This window comes from Malurus melanocephalus, unplaced genomic scaffold (genome assembly GCF_030028575.1).
Source record: "Malurus melanocephalus ecotype Western Australia unplaced genomic scaffold, MMel_1.1 scaffold_32, whole genome shotgun sequence".
Taxonomy (NCBI): domain Eukaryota; kingdom Metazoa; phylum Chordata; class Aves; order Passeriformes; family Maluridae; genus Malurus; species Malurus melanocephalus.
In genome coordinates, this window is record NW_026623264.1 from 1,062,511 (window position 1) to 1,083,272 (window position 20,762).

A 20,762-nucleotide genomic window follows, 5' to 3' on the forward strand; every position below is an offset into this window, starting at 1 on the left:
CTCCTAACTTTTAGCATTCATTCACATGTTGTTTCTTCATATGGCAGTAAGGCACATATGTTCTAGAGTAAACTTGGAGGCCTAGCCTCAGACTTATCAAAATCTGTGTGGTTTATGGTGGCTGTGAAAGTTGCTTACTTAAAGCATGATGTTTCCATATCTGATGGAGACACTTCCAATAAAGCTATTCTTAGAGGCCCTTGATTTTGTTTTTTCAAGAGTAGARAATTCTGAACCATAAATTTTTGGATCATTCAATCAGCTTCTTCATGATTCTGTATTAATTTCTATGTTTTTACTTTTCCTTTCAAAGGTCCTATTTCAAGTATGGTAGGTTCTAAAACTATAATGTCAACTTGTATATTATTACACCAGAAACCTCAAACATTCTGTTAGACAATGGAAAGCTAAGATACATGGACAAGACTGAGACATAACTAGGGAAAACGTAATAAGAAAAGTATCTTAATTGTGCTGAAGAAAAAGTTTCTATGGGCTGCAAATATTTTTGATTTCTATAGCAACTTATCATCAAGAACTTTCTAAAAATATGAAATAATTGAGCCTCACAATTTGAAAGCTAAATAAGAGTTATATTGGGATGGTCCTGTTTACCACTAGAGTACGATCTGATCCATTTGCAATTGATATTTGACAAAATAAAAAGCTGTTGACCCAGATGGTAACAATCACATACAGCAAGTATTTCTAGGTCGTAAGTGTAGTAAAGATTGTGATCCAAACTTCCTAGCATTYAATGTAAGCAGTGGCAGAATTAAGGCACTACTTAAACTGAGAAGGAAATTATTGTCAGTATTGTCTGTTAAATGCATTGGGAACTGCCATAAATACAGGTAGTTCCAACCATGCTTTGCTAATTGCCTGGGCAAGTCCCTCAATCTTTTCTTATCAAAACAAGGACAAAGGTACACCATGTGGAACAGATTCTGAAAGCTCTGTGGAGCCAGAAAAATCTGTTGCCTGTGACCCCAGAGAAAACTTCACATTTGGTAAGACTTCAGTTTGATTTTATTTCTTTGAGTCTTTCTGGTACAAGTATTTAATTATTTGAACTATGTCAATAATTGCCCAAGTTTGCCTACATGAGCTAAGTAATTTAAGAAATTATTTAAGAAAGTAATGAATTTGATGAGAGTATAAGTTAAGCTAATTAATCATCAGTTAGTCATGGCCTTTTGACTACACAAGCAAAAGTCTTGYAAGATGCAGTACCTGGGGCTAATAAGTCAAAATACTGTATTTCACATGAAGCTTTTATTTCACTGTGATTGTGGTAGTATACAGACACACTATAACATGATTAAAATGCAAAACCCAATGTACTTTGYACAACATTTGCCCTCACGGTGATGTGATCCAGATACTGTATTGTTCAATTGAATTTCCTCAGCCTGTTGGATAAAGAATGCCTCTTTCATAAAGACACATCTTTCCCTAAAGCTTCAGAAATTTTAAGTATAAAAGAAAACTATCTTCAAGTTGTCCTTGTTGTAGAATTGTAATTCAGGAAAACAGATAATCTGTGGAGTACAATGCTCAGAACCATTTCTTTGTAGATGAAATTCAGTGCTTCTCACACCATCTAGAGYAGCTTTTGTTGGTGCATCCTTTCTGTCCTGTAACTCTCCTGGAGTGGAATGTTCTGCAGCAGCATTAGAGYCTCAGTGTGCTTCTAATAACTCACAGCCACATGAGATACAGTACTGCAGCTGAGCATTGATGGGATAAGGGTTTTTACATCCGTAGTGGATTTTTTATCCAAGAGGAATAGTGTCACTGTTTTAATAACAGATTCAAAAAAAAAAAAAAAAAAAAAAAAAAAGCCTTTGTGGTTTCAGCTGTCATTTCCAACTTTAAGGATTTAACTTAAGGGCAGTTCAGCATGCTTAGCTTTTGCATGGCAGATGTGTGGTGTGTCCCTTGTCTCTCACCGTGGGTTCCCTGCCTGGATAGCTACTTTCAGCTCACATGAGTGAACTTTAAGTCCACTGGAGACACCTTTACAGCTTCTTCTGCAGCTTCTTTTTGCTGTATTTGTCAAATCTGTCTGATTTGTACCAAAGTTAGCAGTAACTAGGAATTAAGAAACTCTTAATGCCAGTGTGGCCAAATATACCAATCACAAAACAAAGTAATAAAATTTCACTGCTCAAATGAAAGCTTGTTTGCTATAGTATGCAAATTCCTTTATTTTACATGCCCAGTGCAGAATCGAAGAAATGTCTCTTTTATAGRGGATGATCTAGTTCATTCATACCATAGCCATAGGCAAAATTCCTCAATATAGTATATTTTGCTGTGGGAATATTCATGTTCTAAAGTCAAGTTCAAATGTTTAGTCACTTTCGCAGTTTCAACAAACTGTTTAACATTTTCAGTCACTTTTTAAYGAAGCTCATTTTATAGACCAAAAATGCTCCTAGCTAATTCTTGAATTTAGTTTTCTAGGCCAACCACACTGAACACTTGAATACTTAAGGAGTAGGTACAATAACATGAAAGTACAGTAAAAACACATTACTCTATTCACCTTAAGCAAATTAACTGTAGAGGAGGCCCTGCACTGGCAAGGTGTCCAATGGAACTTAAGGCAATTATGTGATGTAAAGCTGTAGTGSCAATACCATTATTCCCAGCCTTGCCAGCACACAGGAAGACAGCAGCTTTCTTTTGTGTGGGAGAAGAAACAATCTTCTGTCTGTTTCCCACTACTCCCCTTCTGCCCTATCAAAATGAGTACAAGGACAGGATCCTCACCAGAACAGTTACATGATGAGGGAACTCTTTCATGCAGGAGGTGCATACCAGCTCTTGTCTTGATAAGGATGACTGCAGAGCTGAGAAGGGCTGAAATTTCAGACTCATATTGTTCTGTGGCTTCTTATGTGGCTTTCCACTCTCATAGATGTGAGATTAGTTTATTGCAAAGAAAAGAAACATGGAATTAAAACATTTTAATTCTATCAAAATGAAAACCATGCTTCAGAAACATACAGCTGGTTTGGCTTAGTACGTAGGAGCGTTCTTTCTGATTCTCTGTATTAAATGAGGCACTAAGAAGCATGAATTAAATTATTAACTTAAATCAATTAACTAATTACATTAAAGAAGTAAGTTGGATAAAATTATTCAGATTTGCTTGACAATATCTTTAAAGAAAATTCCCTGCACAGCTTCRCATATAAAGTAGAAAATACATAATTGACTTGACTAGAGGATTTGCACAAAGAATCAGAGGCAGAAACAGTAGTCAGAAAGAAATGATACTTCAAACAAAGTGAAGCAGTATTGCCTGACAGTTTTGTTGATTGTTTCTTTTRGGGTTTAAATTCTTTATTATTTTTTAAGCACTGAATGATACTTTGTCTTAGTGGAGGTAAGCTGCCCAAGCTAGCAGGCTGTGTGACACTGAAGTCATGTTTTGATTAACTTCAAGATTCCTACCTACCTGAATCAATTCATTGTGCAAACATATGACAGCCATAAAAAAAGTTATACTCAGAATTAATGATGTTTGGTCATCCATTCTCCAGTRAGGTTGAAAATACAGATGAATGTGGTGCCCTTCCCATTGTGTGTCATCAGATCTGTCTTTCTCAGCCCTGAAGAAAGCACATTTTTAGCATGTCCAGCTCACTCTTTATCAGACATCTCTTTTTTTGGCATCAGAGGATTCTAAGAAAACTTACCTTGCATTTGGAAGAAAAAAATAAACATATTTTAGTATGTAGRATTGCCAAAAACACTTTCAAAATACACAATCATAGAGGCTAGGAAGCCAAAAGATAAGTAGCATGAACACAGAATTTATTATTTTTTTAAAGAATGTTATTTTGAAAACAGTTTCTTGATTTATCTTGGGAATTTGACTGACACCTTTTTTTAATTTCACACTTGCTGTTGGCAGGAGTARTCTTCATTTCTCAGTGGTTCTTCTGATTTCTGATTTCTGATTTCCGTAGTAGCTTGAACATCTCTGTAGTTCCATGCTCTGTAGCATGGACCACCTTCTTTCTTTAATGTTACTGTTGCTATTAAGTAAGCAAAAATGTTACAAATAATTTCAGAACAAAGCTTAACAAAAATGTATTTTGGGAAATCTAAGCGGAGTCCTTCAGACTGTTTCAGACTGGACCCTCTTGTGCAGCATGGTTAAATCATTGCTATTCTTTTATTCCCTCTGTATAAATATAACGGCAGTATAAAAATCTTTTTGATGTCTAGGATAGTGCATGGCATCACAGGAAAACTAAGGAGGCCTTCTAAGCTGATTAAATAAAACCAACAAGAGTCACAGGAGRGAAGGGAGGAGGGAAAACACTTGCTTGCCTGATCTGAGATGTTTGCAAAAGCTGCAGCAATTCTCCACCAGTTAAGGATTGAAGTTTCCCTGGTGGACTGATGACCTTTGATGTGATAATTGCTGGTTTTCCTGAAACTCCCAAAAGAGAGCATGTATAGTAGGGTTAGAAGAAAAAGGGATAAATATTAATGAAGCATTGGATTTTCATTCAAAAACAGCAGGAGCCAAGCAGTTAAACGCTCCTTTTCATCCCATGAAGCAGGATAGAAACTAAGATCCCTATAATATTTGCCACACAACTTAGAAACCTTAATCTCTGAGTAGTTTTACAGTGTCATGTATCTCTGTGGGTAAGAGCTTATTCTGTTGTTGAAAAGATTATTAATGATSTTAGATTTTTCTTCTTTTGAAATTGTCATACAAAATTTAAATTTTAATTTTTTTTTTAATATTAAGTTTTTGCCTCCAACGTATCACATACRTAAATGTCAGGGTATTAATTTTCCATTACRCTGACCTTWGAAGCTTTATTCTTTACATAAGGCTGGAGAAAGTGCCTCRGGATAGGAAAATGGTGAAAATATTATCCATCTTTTGTTGTGGTTCACGTGAAAGTTTTTATCCTTTACCTGAATCCAAGTGAGTCCTAAGTTACTACTTTTCAGCATTCACTTGCACAAAATTTGCTGTCATGTCGTTGATATTAGAAAACAACAGGTAAATGGGCTGTAGTTAGCATGCAGTTTGCTTGCTCTCTCACAAGATGGGTGAATAGAAAAATGCTTGCACAGAAAAAAAGGGACAATATAGCCCACTGCTTACCACAACAAGCTTTTCTAGTTGTTTGGGTTTTTTTAGGGGGGTTTTGTTTGATCTTTTGTTTTTGTTTTTTTTTTAATAGAAAGTATTGTATGTATCTGGTGAACTTACTGTCTTCTAGAGCTACATGTTGCTTTGGTTAGTAGGTGAAAAGTTACTTAGAGTTTGCCAAAAGGCTTACGACCTCCAGTCAGATGTTAATTTGCATGTCTGTCATGGCTTGGAAAAGACTGAGTATTAGCCTTTCCTCTAGCATGTCACTCATATTGTGCTGTTATCTTGAAGTGTTTTAAAGACAAATAAAATTGAGATTTTTCAGACTGATTAGCTGGTGTGACTGCAAAGGCATTTTTGCATTGAAGAAATTCTTTGTTATGGCAGCCATCATATCTGACCTGCTCCCTAGGTCAATAAAGATGAAGGGCTCTTGGTCTGTTGCAGAAGAAACTCGTTGTGACCCACGACTGGCCCYGCTTTCATATGCATACACTTACTGCCAGCCTAGCAACATGCACCTTCTCTCCCAATGATTAATACAGCATCCAACGAGACATACTGTTTCTCTGGAAAACATCCTTGTAAAGCTGGCTGAAATGGGAGGTTAAATATCAAAGGGCTGACACAAAGAAAGGGACTGATCAAACAACTAGACTATTCTGTGATTTACATGGGTTATTTTGCTGATGATTAGGTAAAGAAAAACCTGCTGAGATGAAGAGTAAGCAATTACATATTGAGGAAACTCTCATACTTATTACCTTATTAGTGGTATTCATAGACTGAGAGACCCTCCACAGGGTGATCCCTTGCTAATTCCTTATCACCAATGGCTTTGATGTGCTTACATTATGTGATTTTTCTGGGGGAATGGAAAAGGCAGGAATTTTTGACTGAATACATAACCACCTAGCATCAGAGGAAAGTTGCAGAATTCAGGAAACATTTGTAAATAGAAAAGGCTGCATGTTTGCTAATGCATGTATCCCATCTACAGCTGTCAATGTAATTCCCTAGAAGGCAGGTTAGAAAAAAAAGAAGGAAAAATAAGAAGCATCATAACCACTGGTTAGTTCGAGACAGAATAATTCCCAAATTGAGAGTGAGACACTTCACTGTYAGCACAGATGACAACATCAGTAACAGCTGGCTGTAGGAGTAGAAAAAACATTGATCACTTGACCACAAAAGTTTCTTTTTACTGAAGTTCTGGTGTGTTACATGTACAGAAGAGACTTTGAAAAAGTCTTTGAATGTAGAAGATCTGATGGCTGCTTATTTATATATGGCAATGAACTATAACACAGGTGAAGACTGTAAAATAAAATTGTCTGAAATTTTTGTAGGTGGATAGGTAAATCAGTAAATCTTTTCAAGTTTCCTTACTTAGCTCCTAAGGTAATGCACACCTTACATTACTGAAGAAATACAGWGCCATGATTTGATCCCAGACACTWAYYMMYMYSSAKSKRSYYGMTYRCTCSCWCCCAYCMRWMWGRRKGRGRRARWRRRWASRRWMARWRMRAGRRARMMWRYSKKTKGWWWKARAKWKARTKARYSARYSRAKGRRGRMGRWWRWTRWWMKWAMYWMAYWCWWAYWRAWWRAMWWKMMRYAMAMMAARYRAKKGAYRRWSWAWKTRMYYRCYMYYYRMTKRMYRAYMKMARYCMRKYCMSWWSCMRMRSMKYMSMKYCMRSYCWSCYYYCMMYYYAKWTWMTRWRCWSRRYRMSAYRYSWTRTGRWGTRKMMYWTYSMTYWGWTSRGKTSRGSTSWSCMGKCYGKGYYCYSTCCCMWCYCMWYKYMYYSYWCCMSYCYWSYCWTYYYWTTCWKYWYRRSAWGMKRARMWGMMMMKSMCMWSAMMWSWRRAMWYKYRSWGTGTKCTYWWWATWKTKYTSKKAYWMWWMYCMMAAMACAACACTGTATCAGCTACTRGGAAGAAAACTAACTCCATMCCAGAAKAAACCAGTCTYATATTACTACAGTATAGAACAAWAAGTGAAATTATGGCTTTACTATGACATGGCCTCAAATATGGCATTGCCAGCTTATCATTTCTCTTAATTTCTGAATATGAATATGTGTGATCGTTCAACAGATAAAGAGTTGAATTAAGTRTAAGACAGTATTATCTCAAATGCAAGGTTGATGAATGGGAGTTCMGGAATACATCTTCATGGAGTCTTACCGGATCCAAGTTCATGGTCCAGTCTAGCTTGACATGCCATCATCCATAATAAATTAATTAATGATGTTGGTTTTGGAAAGTCTATCTTGTGTAACATCCTCAGTCATAATAACATTGGGTTTTAAGGCAGGCCTTGTACCTATAACTCCTGTAAYTTAATATTATAGGGGTGCATGATCCGCACTATGTCTTTCATTAAGAGTAGAGATGGCCAGAGGATGACAGTTTARCTTTCAAGGATTCAGATTTTTTTCATTTCATATTGCAATGGAAACAAAACTTCCTGTGYTTTTGGGTATTTTTTCTTTCCATAGCATGAAATTGTATTGAAATTTATTTTCAGACTGAAAAGTTAAGGTTTTCCATCTGAGTCTTCCATTTGTGAATAAGCAGAAGGCTTAGTCYGGAGTCAGAGTAGTCAAGCTGATCCTTCTTCATTTTTGTTTCAGTGCTATTTCATTGATACCAGTCACAATCAATTAACAAATTCTTTGCATGGTGAATCAAGGAACTTATATGAAAAATGTTATGTAAGAAAACATGAAAAAATACTGGAAGTGTTATATTCCATGTATCATTTACAAACAAAGATGACAGATTTAAAATTTGTCCAAAATCCTATTCAACAGGATATTTCCATAACAGATGGCATGGAGAGCAGTTTTCCAAGCCTTAGGCAGGTATGAGATGCTAACTTGTGACRTTCATCATGCAGTCTAGGAGATCCATCTGATTCACACTAGTCAATCAGCTGCCTTGGTTTTAAGCAATTTCACGCTAAAAAGAAAATGTATTAGCAATAGCTCTTTGCTATTTTGTTACGGTTATTTGCTCTCTAAAATTGCCATCCCACTGTGTCCTCACCTGTGAGCTAAAACCTCTAACATTCGACTGTTAATGATGGATATATACTTTCCATAGGTGCTGAACTGAATGTTAAGCCATAGAAGATAGGATAATTTATAATAAATAGGCTCTTCTTGATCATGCTGGTAAAGGTGATTTGTGACRTTCTACTGTATCACAGGTTGTTGTTGTTTACACCCTTGCACACACACTAGCTAAGGTTTTATCTGTCACAATTTCCTGGTAAAATGTACTTGCCCACTACAACTTTTAGTGCAACATTCCTGCATTTGTAGACAGTTGTTTTCATTCACATTCAGCTGGATAAATCCTTTTTCCGTCACTTACCACTCATCCTGTTGCTGCCTGTGTGTGGCGCAGCCGTGGGGCGCCACTGTCTATGCTGCCCCTGCCCACTCTCCTATGCCTATGGCCCTCCCTGCCAATGGCCCAGGACCCCATTTCAGCCCTCCAGGGCTCCCCATATCTGCCCACAGTACAGGATTCTACTTCAGGRCCCCAGGCTCCCCCCAGCACTGCCAGGCATTCCCAGCCTGGCCTGTGCCTGTCCTCAACCTCGTGGAACTKGGTTTGCCCCTTTGCCCTCCCCATGCCCTGCTGCTGGCTCTGGRCTAGGATGGGACAGGCTGCCAGATCCTGCTGGGGAAAACATGCTTATAGGTGTTACTGGAAACACAGGAGGATTTCATTTACAGATACATAAAAATTACATTAGCAGGTGTAGGAAACAGATGCCAACGTTCAGGCATTTTGTCGTATCTCTTTCCCAGCTCTACTCTGTGAAAARCAGAATATGTAACTCAATATTGTAATAAAGGCTTAGTTTTGGTAAAGAAAGTCATGCGAGGAAATGTGCAAGAGTTTAAGAAATCATTGCAATGTTAACATAAATGCCCCTGACAGAGGTCAACAGAGCTTTTTAAATGTGGGAGATAATGGAAACATAAGCTGGTGCCACATTATACTAGCACAATGCGTTTCTCATTTCAGATTCTTTCTCCTTTTTCATGCCCTGAAATTTTTGGTATATTTTTGACCAAATTTAAACATGTCTGTAATCTGACCATATTTTACTGGGCTAGGGAGAAGGTAAGTTTCTAGGAGGTCTAGGAGCAGTGCATCTCTKCATACCACCACCACCACCACAGTAAGTGTTTTTCCCAAACAGTGTTAATGCTTTTCTTTATGTGCAAATTACAGATCAGTCTTCAGATATGCATCAGGACACTAAACATGAATTACAGRGTATTTTCAGTCTGAAATTTTTTCTGTGTTAATGTTCAGTGCTGAATTCTTCTGCCATGAAGGAAAATGTTTGTGCAAAAAACAGTGGGGATTATGCCATGGCCTCCTTGAAGACTTTTTCTAAAACTTCTTCCGAGAGATGTTGTTTGCTCTTCAATAAGCCATGGAAAGCACCTTTAATTTTGGAGGGAAGTTGTTTGGAGTCTGTGTTAATCTAAGGAACCTGTGATCCTCAGTCTCAGTTTATGTAGTAGTAAGAGTTTATGATCAGAKCTTGCCTCCATGAGTAACCTGGACTTTTGGGAAGATTCTACAAGAACATATGCAATAATGCAATAATTTCATTTTTAATGTAGAAAAACTCTGGAAAACACATTAATCATTATGTGGTTAACAGATCATAATGATATTTCAAGAATAATACATTTTTTGATAAATTTTAAGATATCTAAATGCAAAAAGGATTTGTAAAATTTAATGCATGCAGAGCTGGTTTTGATTTGCCTTCTTTTCTAGGACACTTTTCCTATTAGACTGCTTTATTGTAGTTATAAATTTTCCATCAGAGTTTCTTAAATTAAATCTAGAAATAAACACATTTTGCAAGTGCAATGCAATAGAGATTTTGGAAAATTATTATTCACCATCTGCAGGCCTGTGTTTAGCATTTTGCAGTCTTCTAAGAAATGAATAAGCAGTCCAAATGATATTTTAAGGAACAATTGGAATTTGTTGACAGTGTTAGAAATTGAAATTCCATATTTTAAAGCAGTAACTGTTTCACATAGTGAGACAGTGGATGTAGCATTTAAGCTGCTTTCATTTAGACTTTAAAATCAGCCATATGGGACACAAGGGGTCCCTCTGGAAAACTATTCRTTTAACTCAATAAATTACTCATTTTTGCTTGTTTATTTTAAAGGACAACATACACAGAAATGTATTCATGGCAGATGAATTAGCTCCTATATTATGAGTGTGCAGTGTGGTTAGTGTGAAACATTTACACCACCCAGCTCATCAGAAACCAGTGAGATCATTTGTTTCATTCCAACTGTGCTCTTTGGGTTTACATGGGGCCTGGGTATTTCAAATCTCTTTTTACATACATAAAGTTGTACTTTTTTCCCAAGTCCCAACTGCTTTAACTTTTTTATTAACAAGAGAGAAAAAAAAACCAAAAAAAAAATTAAATCAGCTTTCATTTCTGTTGCAGAAATGGCCACTGAAATAATTGGAAGACTTTCCCCCATTTCAAAGGGCAAGGATAAAACCTGAAATTTTAACTAGTTCCTTTAACTGAGAAACAAAATKTAGGTTTTAGCATTTAAGAATTTTWAATAGGGGAACAAAAATTAGGGATTTCTTAGAAGTAGTGTACAATGATGAAATAATTGGAACAGGAAGTCAATAGAAAGGGTCTCTGAAAATGACAGACACGGATGTTGCTTGATGATGCTACTATATTCTAATTTCTAGGATAATCTAAAATAGTATGTCCAGCGCTAGTCTGCCAGCATGGGAAAGATGTCAATAAACTGGAGTGTGTTCAGCAGATGGCCATCAAGATGCTTGGGGATTGGAGTCCTTGTCCTGTGTGAAGAAGTTATGGGAGAAGGATTGTTCAGCCTGGAGCAGAGGGAAGTTTTAAGGTGTSCAACAGAAGCTTCACAGTGCCTAGAGAGATGTCATGGATGAGACAGAGCCTCATTCTTGACTGTCATGCATGGCAGGAAAACAAGGCAAGAGGCAATGGACATAACTTGAAATGTAAGATGTGCAAACTAGGTATAAAGAAAAACCCTAAAAAATTTCACCCTCAAAACAGTCAAACAGTGGAACAGGGCCCCAGAGTTTTTGGGCAGTGTCCACCCCTGGGGTTTTCAAACCTGGCTTGGTAAAGTCCTGAGCAGCCTGGTCTGACCTCACAGCTGAGCCTGCTAAGGACAGAGAAGTGGATGCTCTGTGTCTTGGTCTAAGCATTCCTGAATTGGRTCATTGACACAGTTTATGAGACACCTTTCATATAAGAGCATCTCATCTACATTTAGGGGGGAAAAAAAAAAAACCCAACCATCCAGTAAAGCAAGCATTGATGGTTTCCCCACAATAATCACCGTAAAATGCCATGCCTTCCAAATTCCTTCCTACACAAAATGAAGAAAAACATTACAGTCCWGTCCTTTGCCTTTCTATATGCTCTCAGTTTTCTGGGAGCAATTTCCTGTACATCCTAGTCCTTGCTGTTCCTGATCCATGCTGTATTATTCAGAAGCTTCTACCTAATGATTGCCAATTTCCATTTCTGTCTTCATTTCTTTGGGCATAATACACAGTCCAGTGTGGGACATTAGGCTGACTGCCTGCTCCATCACTCCTAGAAAAAATAATTCAGTATGTGCTGTGTCAAGCACCTGAGTAGAATCTTGGCACATGAGCAAGCTTACAATTATCTGTGTATAAAGATATATCTACAGATATATAAAGATATATATACAGATATATAAAGGTATCTGTACTTATAAAAGTTAAAGATGGCATAAAATCACATCTCTTCATTGCTAAATAGAAATTTTACTTAATAAGAAGTGCATTGGAAATTTAAAAAAAGTTTTCCTCAATGTATTCAGCTTTATCTTCCATGCTTTAAAACTGCTCTCTCATCTACAGAAGCCAGTACTGTGAAATTGAAATACCTGTATGTGTACTTGAAAGATGAAGAAAGTGTTTCCGTAGGCATTTTCGCTTGGAAAATGAAGGTGCATTTCTATGTGCTATCCTTTCAAAACGTTCTCTGACATGAAGTTATTCACAGAATAAGTCATTCTTGAATCTTTTAGATCTCAGGCTGAAGATTATTTTCAAACAGCCCTTTGAGAACTGATTTTCAGAATTCAGCCTGGAAGAATTGTTATTCCTCAAATAAGCTGTATATGGTGTATTCTGTCCTTGAACAGGCAAATGTGACTCTAATTTTAGGCTTTTTTTTCATAGGAGTTTTCAGATGAAAGCCAGTGTTCAGATGCTTTGTAGATTTTGGCCTTTCTTCATGTACCATTGATGCTTAGATGTTTTCTGAAATAAAGATACCAAAGATCTTAAAACATTATTGCACCAGGAATATATTGAAGAGCCTGCAGGAAGTTGTTTTAAGAAACTGAGCAGTCCTGTTGAATCCAAGAGATTGGTTTCATTTGCACAGCAAAACATATTTAKCAGAGACTAAGTGAATCTTAAAAACATGATTTGGCAGTAAAAGCTGCCAGTTGTACTCCTTGCTCATATTTGCTGCCATTCCTGTACAAAACTGTTTTCACCTGACCGGACAGGGTGATGGGGAGATGACTTTCTGAGTTTCCCCGTGGTGGCTCAGTCACAGGTCACTCTRCAAACCCCCCTGAGCTCACATAGGTGTGTTCTTGAGTGGGGACTGGGGACAGTGAGATGAGGGGAGGCAAGGGGACTGGGACAATTACTGTGACAGCAGACACAAGTCTCCAGTGTTCTAGGTAGCTGGGGTTCTGCCTTGTGCCCCAGCAGATAATGGAGCTTAGGGAACACCAAGGGCTTCCTGATTACAAAGGAGACTAAAAGTAAGGTTGATGGCAGGGTGGTGGTGTTTCCAGCAGTGCCTCAAGTCATTGCATCTTCCTTGCTGACTAATCTTTATGGAAAAAGATATGAAGCATCTATTTTTTGTAACAGATTGTTTTCTTTGGWCTGACTGTCTTTACTATTAATAGTAGGCTCATTTCTGTATAGAACTGGTTTGTCAGGGAAGAATTTRTGTGAAAACACATTTCTTGGCCTGTCAAGGAGCTTTTACATGTATATCAGTGAAGGCATAATTTATACTGTGCCAGGACTGGAAAAACTGCTTGACAAAAAGTAGTGTAGTAAGGGAGATCTTGCTTAAAAAAACAGAACTCAGGACCTGATGYATTGGTGCATATCTTAGTAGTCCTATTAAATTCAGTTTGAAATTATTGAAAGTAAAATTCATTGTAATATAATGGGATTATATAAAAAAAATTATTAGGCTTGGAGTCAAACCTGAAAGTGAAAGAAAAAGTCAACAGACACTGCATGCAGTCTAGTAGTGGGCCTAGTTGCACAAGAGAATGCTCACTGCATCTAAGTACACAAARTGCTGATGCTACAAATAAATTTACTTTCTGCACTGTAGTATAATAGAGTAAGTTTTCCAAAAGCACTTCCTGACTCTCCTRGTTATCCAGGGAATGGCACCTATCTAAAGTCTTAGGTTGTTTCTGAGTAGTCCCTCCTTTGACAATACAGCTAAAAGTGCATTTGAGTTCCTCTTCTAGAAATACAGATGATGCTCTCTGTTTACATAAATACATTTGTGTAGATTCAGACTGGCAATTCCTCCCCTTCAGTCCTTGCATAAACTCCTCTGGCTCCCCTGAGCTCCCGTTGCTCACCCTGGGCTGTCAGCAAGGAGAGTGRCCAGAGCAGCCATGCATTAGGCTCAGGTTCCACTCAAAACCACCTACCCTAACCCCTCCCTGTGATAACAGACATTTGAGAGGAAGTAAACRTATCTAGAAAAGAATCTTTTTTAATTAAGAGTTTTCTCTCCAGAAGAGATGTGCAAAGCTRTGATCTTGCATGGTTTCTAAAGCCAGTGAACTTAAATAGTAATTTAAAGAAAGGTGCAAACTGTGTTGCTGTTGTTCACCTCTGCGATATGATCTGCCAGTGCAAGACCACTTACTGAATCATCAGTGTTATTGTGTAGTAAATTTTCATAATGCCCCACACTGCTGAAGTGAGCAGGAGTATAGCAAAGAGATGTAGGTTTAAAATGGAATTTTAAAATTACCTGAGATTCCCTCATACACAGAGTTTAGTCTTTATATTTGAAAAATACTTGGAGTCTTTTAGTTATTATATTACCTTCTAGCTGGAAAGCCACTTCCTTTAAAGATAAAAAAAATCTGATATCAGAAGTCTGCTTGGAGCCYAGTGCACATCTAATTATCTCTCTYAGTCTTAATTATTTAGCAAGAGCTAATAAACTGCACGTATCATGACACTCATGTTTAATAAGCATATAAATTTAATTTATTTTTTTCCCCTCTCTTTGAAGGCTAACAGACATGGAATTCAATCACAAGGCAATGGCATTATAACCTCCAATATAACATCAGGTTTTAATAAGCCTCCTGTTTGCTGCACACATGTGCTTAAGACTGCCTGGAAACCAAATCAGTAGAAAAAAAGGGATTACTTTAGATTACTTTGAAATGTGCATTGTTTGAAATGGCCTCTGGTGACCAGCTTTCATGAATGGCTGATTTTACTTGTGGGGCACGTCATCTGGCTCAATTATACCAGGCTCTTTTGTATGACAAGTGCGCTTCTTGGCTGTGTTGAAATATGAAATTTTAAAACAAAGTAAATCATATGGTGAGAAATAAACTTAGGTAACTGTATATTATTATAAGTTTGTAACTTAGCAGCAGGCATTCTTCTTACTGAAAAATATGTGGGAATTTTCTCCTAGAACTTTCACAGATTTGAAGTTAATATAAAAATATTAATTTTCATTTTCTTTAATGTTTTGTTCATCTATATTAGCATCATTAAAATTAAATACATATTTTTCCTTTCTCAAAGACAGACCATTTTTCCTGCAGTTGTGTATTTTTAAAATGTTATAGGAATTTGTTGTTTCACCCTAACAGATGAAGTGTTGGAAACTTCTACCTACTAAGAATATCTCGTAACCTGTACAAAGTTATAAAAGTGGGTTAGCAAGCCTGCATTATACTTTCAAGTCACTGCAAGCTTTTTCCTTTCCTGTTGGTAACTGTTTGCGAAATTACAATGTAAAAACGTAATATGAGGTTATGATTCTCYCTACCTGCAATTACTTTAAATTATAGTTACTTTAAATTAATCTAGCCTGAGGCACTGAGGATACATCATTAGAATACACAGATTACATTTGAAAGGGGAGAAGATATCTGATTGATTAGTTAAGTGTGTTGGGAATCCAATAGATAATGATTAGATTAGACCCAGATAGGAACAACATTCTTTGTGTTCACTGTAAATCCTGTACTTTACAACCTAGATTAGGGGATTAACCTTTAAGAAGAAATGGTAAATCTTGCTTTTTCCTGACTTCTGCTGTAGTGTAAATGTGTTTCCCATGGCTGCAGGCTCAATATTCCCACAGGAAACTGACCTGCAGATTTACGCGGTCGTGCCTGGTAGTCTGAGATTGCAGTGTTTGCCTTTAAATACAAGATAGAAGAGTAAGAYGTGAGAAGAGCTTTAACATTACTAAACTTAAACCAGTCATCTGTCAACAGCTTTTTCCACTGAAGTGCTTCAGTGTATTAGTGAAAGTGTTGTTATTGTTGTTGTCGGGTGTTATAACCCTCTAGTCATCAAGGCAATATGATTTAAGGGAGAGATTTAAGACCTCTGAACTACTAGGTTGCTGTGGTGCAGATGAACATCTCGCCTCCCTGACCTTTTATTATGTAGTTTCAATCCGTCTGCACCATCTTCATGCAATTACTAATCTTACGAAGTTGCTAATTTTGTTGGGTCTCAAACCACACTCTTGTTATGATTCACGACATCGACCATGTGAGACTTCAAGAGGTCCATCCACCCTTTAACACAGACATCAAAGATTCACAGAAGCTGTATTTGTGTGGCTGAGAAAACCCCTTTCACCTCCTTTCACTCTGGAGTTACCATGTATGCAAAATATTCTCAAGTACAGCACCATTGCTAGGGGGACACATGTCAATTTAAATAATAGAACTTATAATGATAGGTGTAAACCGTGGATCTGGCATTGTARGGTCATGGGCAGATGAAACCATGTTCAGTTTACATGATGCCACTGACAGTGATTATAGGCAAAGTGTTGGGTTKTTGAAATGATGCTGATCAGGTACCCACCAATGTGACCAATCTTCAAGGTCATATTGGAAATTACAAAATACTGACAATAGCATAATCCCARCTTTGAACTAAGAGAGTTGTAGTTGTCCTTTGCCTGTCTCTTTTTCCTATGGAGAGTCTGGTTTTAAGGAAATAGGCACTTGGATCGTATTTCATTAAAGCCAAAACTGTCAAGTGAGCAGGTCAGAGGTGAGATGCATAGGAAGATGTTCTCTGCTTGAGGTGAGGAAGGAAAGCTCATTTTTGGTGGCTATTAATTTCTGAAGATTTGTTTCTTTGAGAGATTTTRTCCATTTATGTATCAGAGAAGCATGTAAGAAGACATATATCAAGATTATCTTCTGCATAAAGGAAATGAAGCAACTTAACACTTGCAGTGACAAGGCCTTCTGCTTCTTTTCCATGCATTTGATGTATTTTTGTGCAAGTTCCTAGCACTTGTCAGAGAAACTAAAAGATGTCCTGGGTTACAAAACATTTGTTTSTGGACTATATCTTAATCATATATAACTATGTCAATTTTTGGGGGCARGGAACTGTAACTACAGAGACCAAATCTGCAGTATACTGGATAGTAAAGAGAAACACAATACAAACAGGTGCTGCRTTAGAAGTGTATTGATTTAGGAACCCTGAAATATCTTTCATTCTCAATTCACTGGGCACATTTATTGCCAGTATCTGGGGAACAGAAAGCAGAATTCTCATTCTCATGTTTGCTGATGATACAGAACTGGGGGTAATGACTGATACACCTGAGGGCTGTGCTGCCATGGCAGGAGGTTTGGACTAGAATATCTCCGGAGTTCCCTTCCAGCCCTAATGATTCTGTGATGTTTTAGGCTCCATAATTAGAGTCCTCATTATTACCAATATTGTTATTATTACCACTATATTGTCAAATCTATTTTTGCTTCTAAGGAAAGGCCTCTAGAACAGTGGGCCTTAACCTATGACTTTGGATAATATAATGCCTCAATGTTCATGTTCAGAAGAAAACACTAATGCTGTGGTGCAGGGAAGGCAAAGTTGTTTGCCCTTTGTTACCTCTTGGTCATGAATTACTGATGTGGGGCACTGCATAGCACATGGTACTGGGAATGGACATATGTCTAGTAACCTCACTCACTATCCTCACATTTGATGTCAGATTTACAAAGAGGAAATCTATTAGTGTAAGCCAGATTCCCTGTGCAAGGATATGTGGAAGCCACATTTGTAGAATATTAAATATGAATAAGTTAATATATCTTTAAAACTTATAATGGAGTGTTCATGTGGAAACTCAGYGCCCTGTTTCACAAATAAAGTGCATGGGCTGGGCAGATTTTTATTGACCGAACACAAAATGGCTTTTTAGGTGAACCAAGTGAAAATGTGGATATGAGAACAAAGTGGCAAAGGCTTCTTTCTGAATATTGACTGTGTTTTATTGTGTTCCAAACTAAGCAGTTTCAGTCAATGCTCTGTAAAATCTTGAACAGTTCTGGATAAAAACGAGTAACAAATCCASAGAGTTTCAAAAGATACTGTTCTGCCTTTTGCTTTTCTTCTAAGTCACTGAAAGATTCTCTCTTAAGAGACCTAGAAATAAAGTCCTCCTAGACTTTTTTATGCCACATCACACAAAGTGGCACTGTAACCTTTCTTTGCAGTGCTCTGCCAATGTAATTCAAGTTTCATGAGTAATTAATTCTCCATGCCAATAAGTCCCTGAAATGCATGTTTTAATACTAGCTGCATAGAAACAACTMAAGATCCAAGTTTTCAGATTTTATCCCTTGAAATGTGATTTCAAATTATGAATTTCTGCTCTTGTGGAAAAAAAATTAGTTTCTTTGGATTCCTCTGGTTTCACTTATTTACTGACTACAATTTGGTTATCATAGCTATCTTCTATAAGAAAAATATACTCTAAAATTCCCATATAGAAGTTAGATCAGCACATGTTTATTTGGCTAAAAGAAAAGCATTTTGTAGTACYATCTTGACTGCTGAACACTGCCCAAGAAAAATTTCAATTTGTTTCCCCATGTAATTTTGAAAAGGTCTTTTTTAGAATTTCTCCTATTTTTGTTTCTCAAGACAAATTGCAGTATCTGCAGGAGCACTGATATGCTATAAACCAGCATCCAACACAAACATAACAGCCTTGTCTTCCCTATCAGACCTGTATTTTCACAGTTTTYTTTACTTCATTTCCTTCTAGGACTGGGAAATGAACTGTAAAAGGACAAGTTGTCAAAGATCACCTTTTAAAAAGATTTGCCATATGCAAAATTGAAACATGAGCAACAAAACATGGCATTACTGTGCTCTTGTAACAGAACCATTCAATGAAACTTGGATAATTAATTTTATATGTGTAGATCTGTCCTGATATTTTCCTTTATCCACCAAGGAGAAAAAATATTAGAGCTGGAAGGGAAACTTTCATACTCTTGTTTCTAGAAAAGACTTGCCTAAAGGTGTCTCAAACATGCTAGAGAAAAGGGATTTTTTTTAAAGCTAATATAGACCAGACAGGTTGAAATGAAGAATAGTTGTTAATGTCCATTTGGATTAGTGTAAATTTTATTAGCACTGAGGTGTAATTGTCAGGAACTTGCAGTTTCATACGCTGGGGGATTATTCAAACATGTTGGTGCCAATGTTTTCTCACTACAGTCAGGATGACTGCACTTTCTGGGTCAACATTGTCTGAAAAAGTTTGCCATATAACTGAGGTAAGAAACTAAACATTGCGTCTCACTTCACATAGCCTTTCGTGCTTTGTGATGTGAGTCAAAGTTTTGCTATTTAAAGATCACACATTTAGAGMCATTGTATTTCTGCTTTTGCACCAAGAGTGAGTATCTGGCGTCTGTCAGAAGAAAGCTGACTTCTTTGGTAACCCTGGTCTTCAGGGCTCTTGTCAGCTGTTATGTGACTTAAGAACATATACATAGAAATGGAACTATTTTAAAAGTCTATCCAGACTAATTACAGACTTCCAGTTACTTATCTGAATGTTGCGTAATAGTGAAATAGCATTTGCTGCTCAATGGTGAAACCCCAGTATTGACTTTGCAGTGCTGTAACGTTAGCAGAAGACTGGAGTGTTGGTTGGTGCAGAGACAATGAAAGACAAGATTTCTCTGCCACAGACGCTTGGATTTTCCTTTTAAAGATGTTCACACTCTTCTGGTGTAATTACAGCCTGCCAGAGTGAGGAGCATGAAACTGTTTAGCTTGCGAAGCTTAAAATAAAAGGTGTATGTGGAAACAAGAACATGATCCTTTTTCTAGCAGTCCAGCACCAAGTCCCATCCCCTCCCTCTGCCGTGGCTTCTTCCCCCAAAATTTAGAGCATCTCCCTATTTATGCTTTTTTAGGTGAGTAATTGGGGGTCCCTTTTTTCTTCTGTGTTGCTCTCATTATGTCTGTTTATTAATCTGTTCGTAGCTCATGTTGCATGTCTGATGTCTCAGGTGTGGGTGCTCAGATCTCGTGATTTATGCTCCAGTCTAATTATATAAGGCACATCCCAGTTCCCATGCAGTGTTCCCCTTGGGCAGACTTCGTGATTGCTCTTGGGCTTGGGTGGTTTTGTGAGGTTTTTTAATTGACCAATATCACCRTGCTTTTATCCCTAGTCCCAGAATAAAAACAGGAGAAACGTATGTGGCAGGTCAATACCCTGGAGGGAACAGGCTCTGTGATTTCTTTCCCACCCCCTTCCTTTTTGCCCCCAGATATTCCCTCCCTTCCCTTGCGTTACAGACGGGTTTTGCAGAGCTCCAGTCAGTAATGCCAAAAATGTTCGAGTGTAAGTGGCTACCCCTTCCTCTCCAGACCAATCAGTCATTTTCAGTCACAGGTTTAAATCTGCTGCAGCAAAGCCAAGCCTCTGTGCTTGCAGCAGATCTTACAAAAGCAAGGCTGTTTGAGTGACAGGCACGGGGAGAGGGTTTGATAACGTACTGAGACAAGTCTGGAAGCGGAGTATCAAGGACGAGGCTGTGGCAGAGGTGCTGTGCATTATGGATGAGGTGCTCAGGTCTGTCGCTGATTGATCGAGGGACGCTTGTGCTCTTTCACAATGCTGGGTAAGATCATATGGACTGTCATTTAATAGGAGCTTTCTTGTCAGTGGGAAGATGACTTTTCACATAGTGATCCCATGCAGATTGTAAATGACAGCCACTCTCTCCCCTCTGCTTTTTAAGGGTTTAGTCYCTCATGCAGGTGAGTTAACCTAAAACAGCTTTATTGCTTGCCAAGTGCCACAYGCTGGAATTAATGYTTGTGCTCAGAATCTCRCTGTAAATATGACTATAAATATTGGAAAAGCACCTGTGTCTGATGATGTGAGATATATGTCCTTTAYCTCTAGCA

General features: G+C 37.6%; 1 protein-coding gene across 5 annotated transcripts in view; it reads left to right on the plus strand.

The window, feature by feature from the left end:
* SULF1 (sulfatase 1) overlaps positions 1–20,762 on the plus strand; it is a 120,982-nt gene that overhangs the window by 36,680 nt on the left and 63,540 nt on the right. The window lies entirely within an intron of this gene.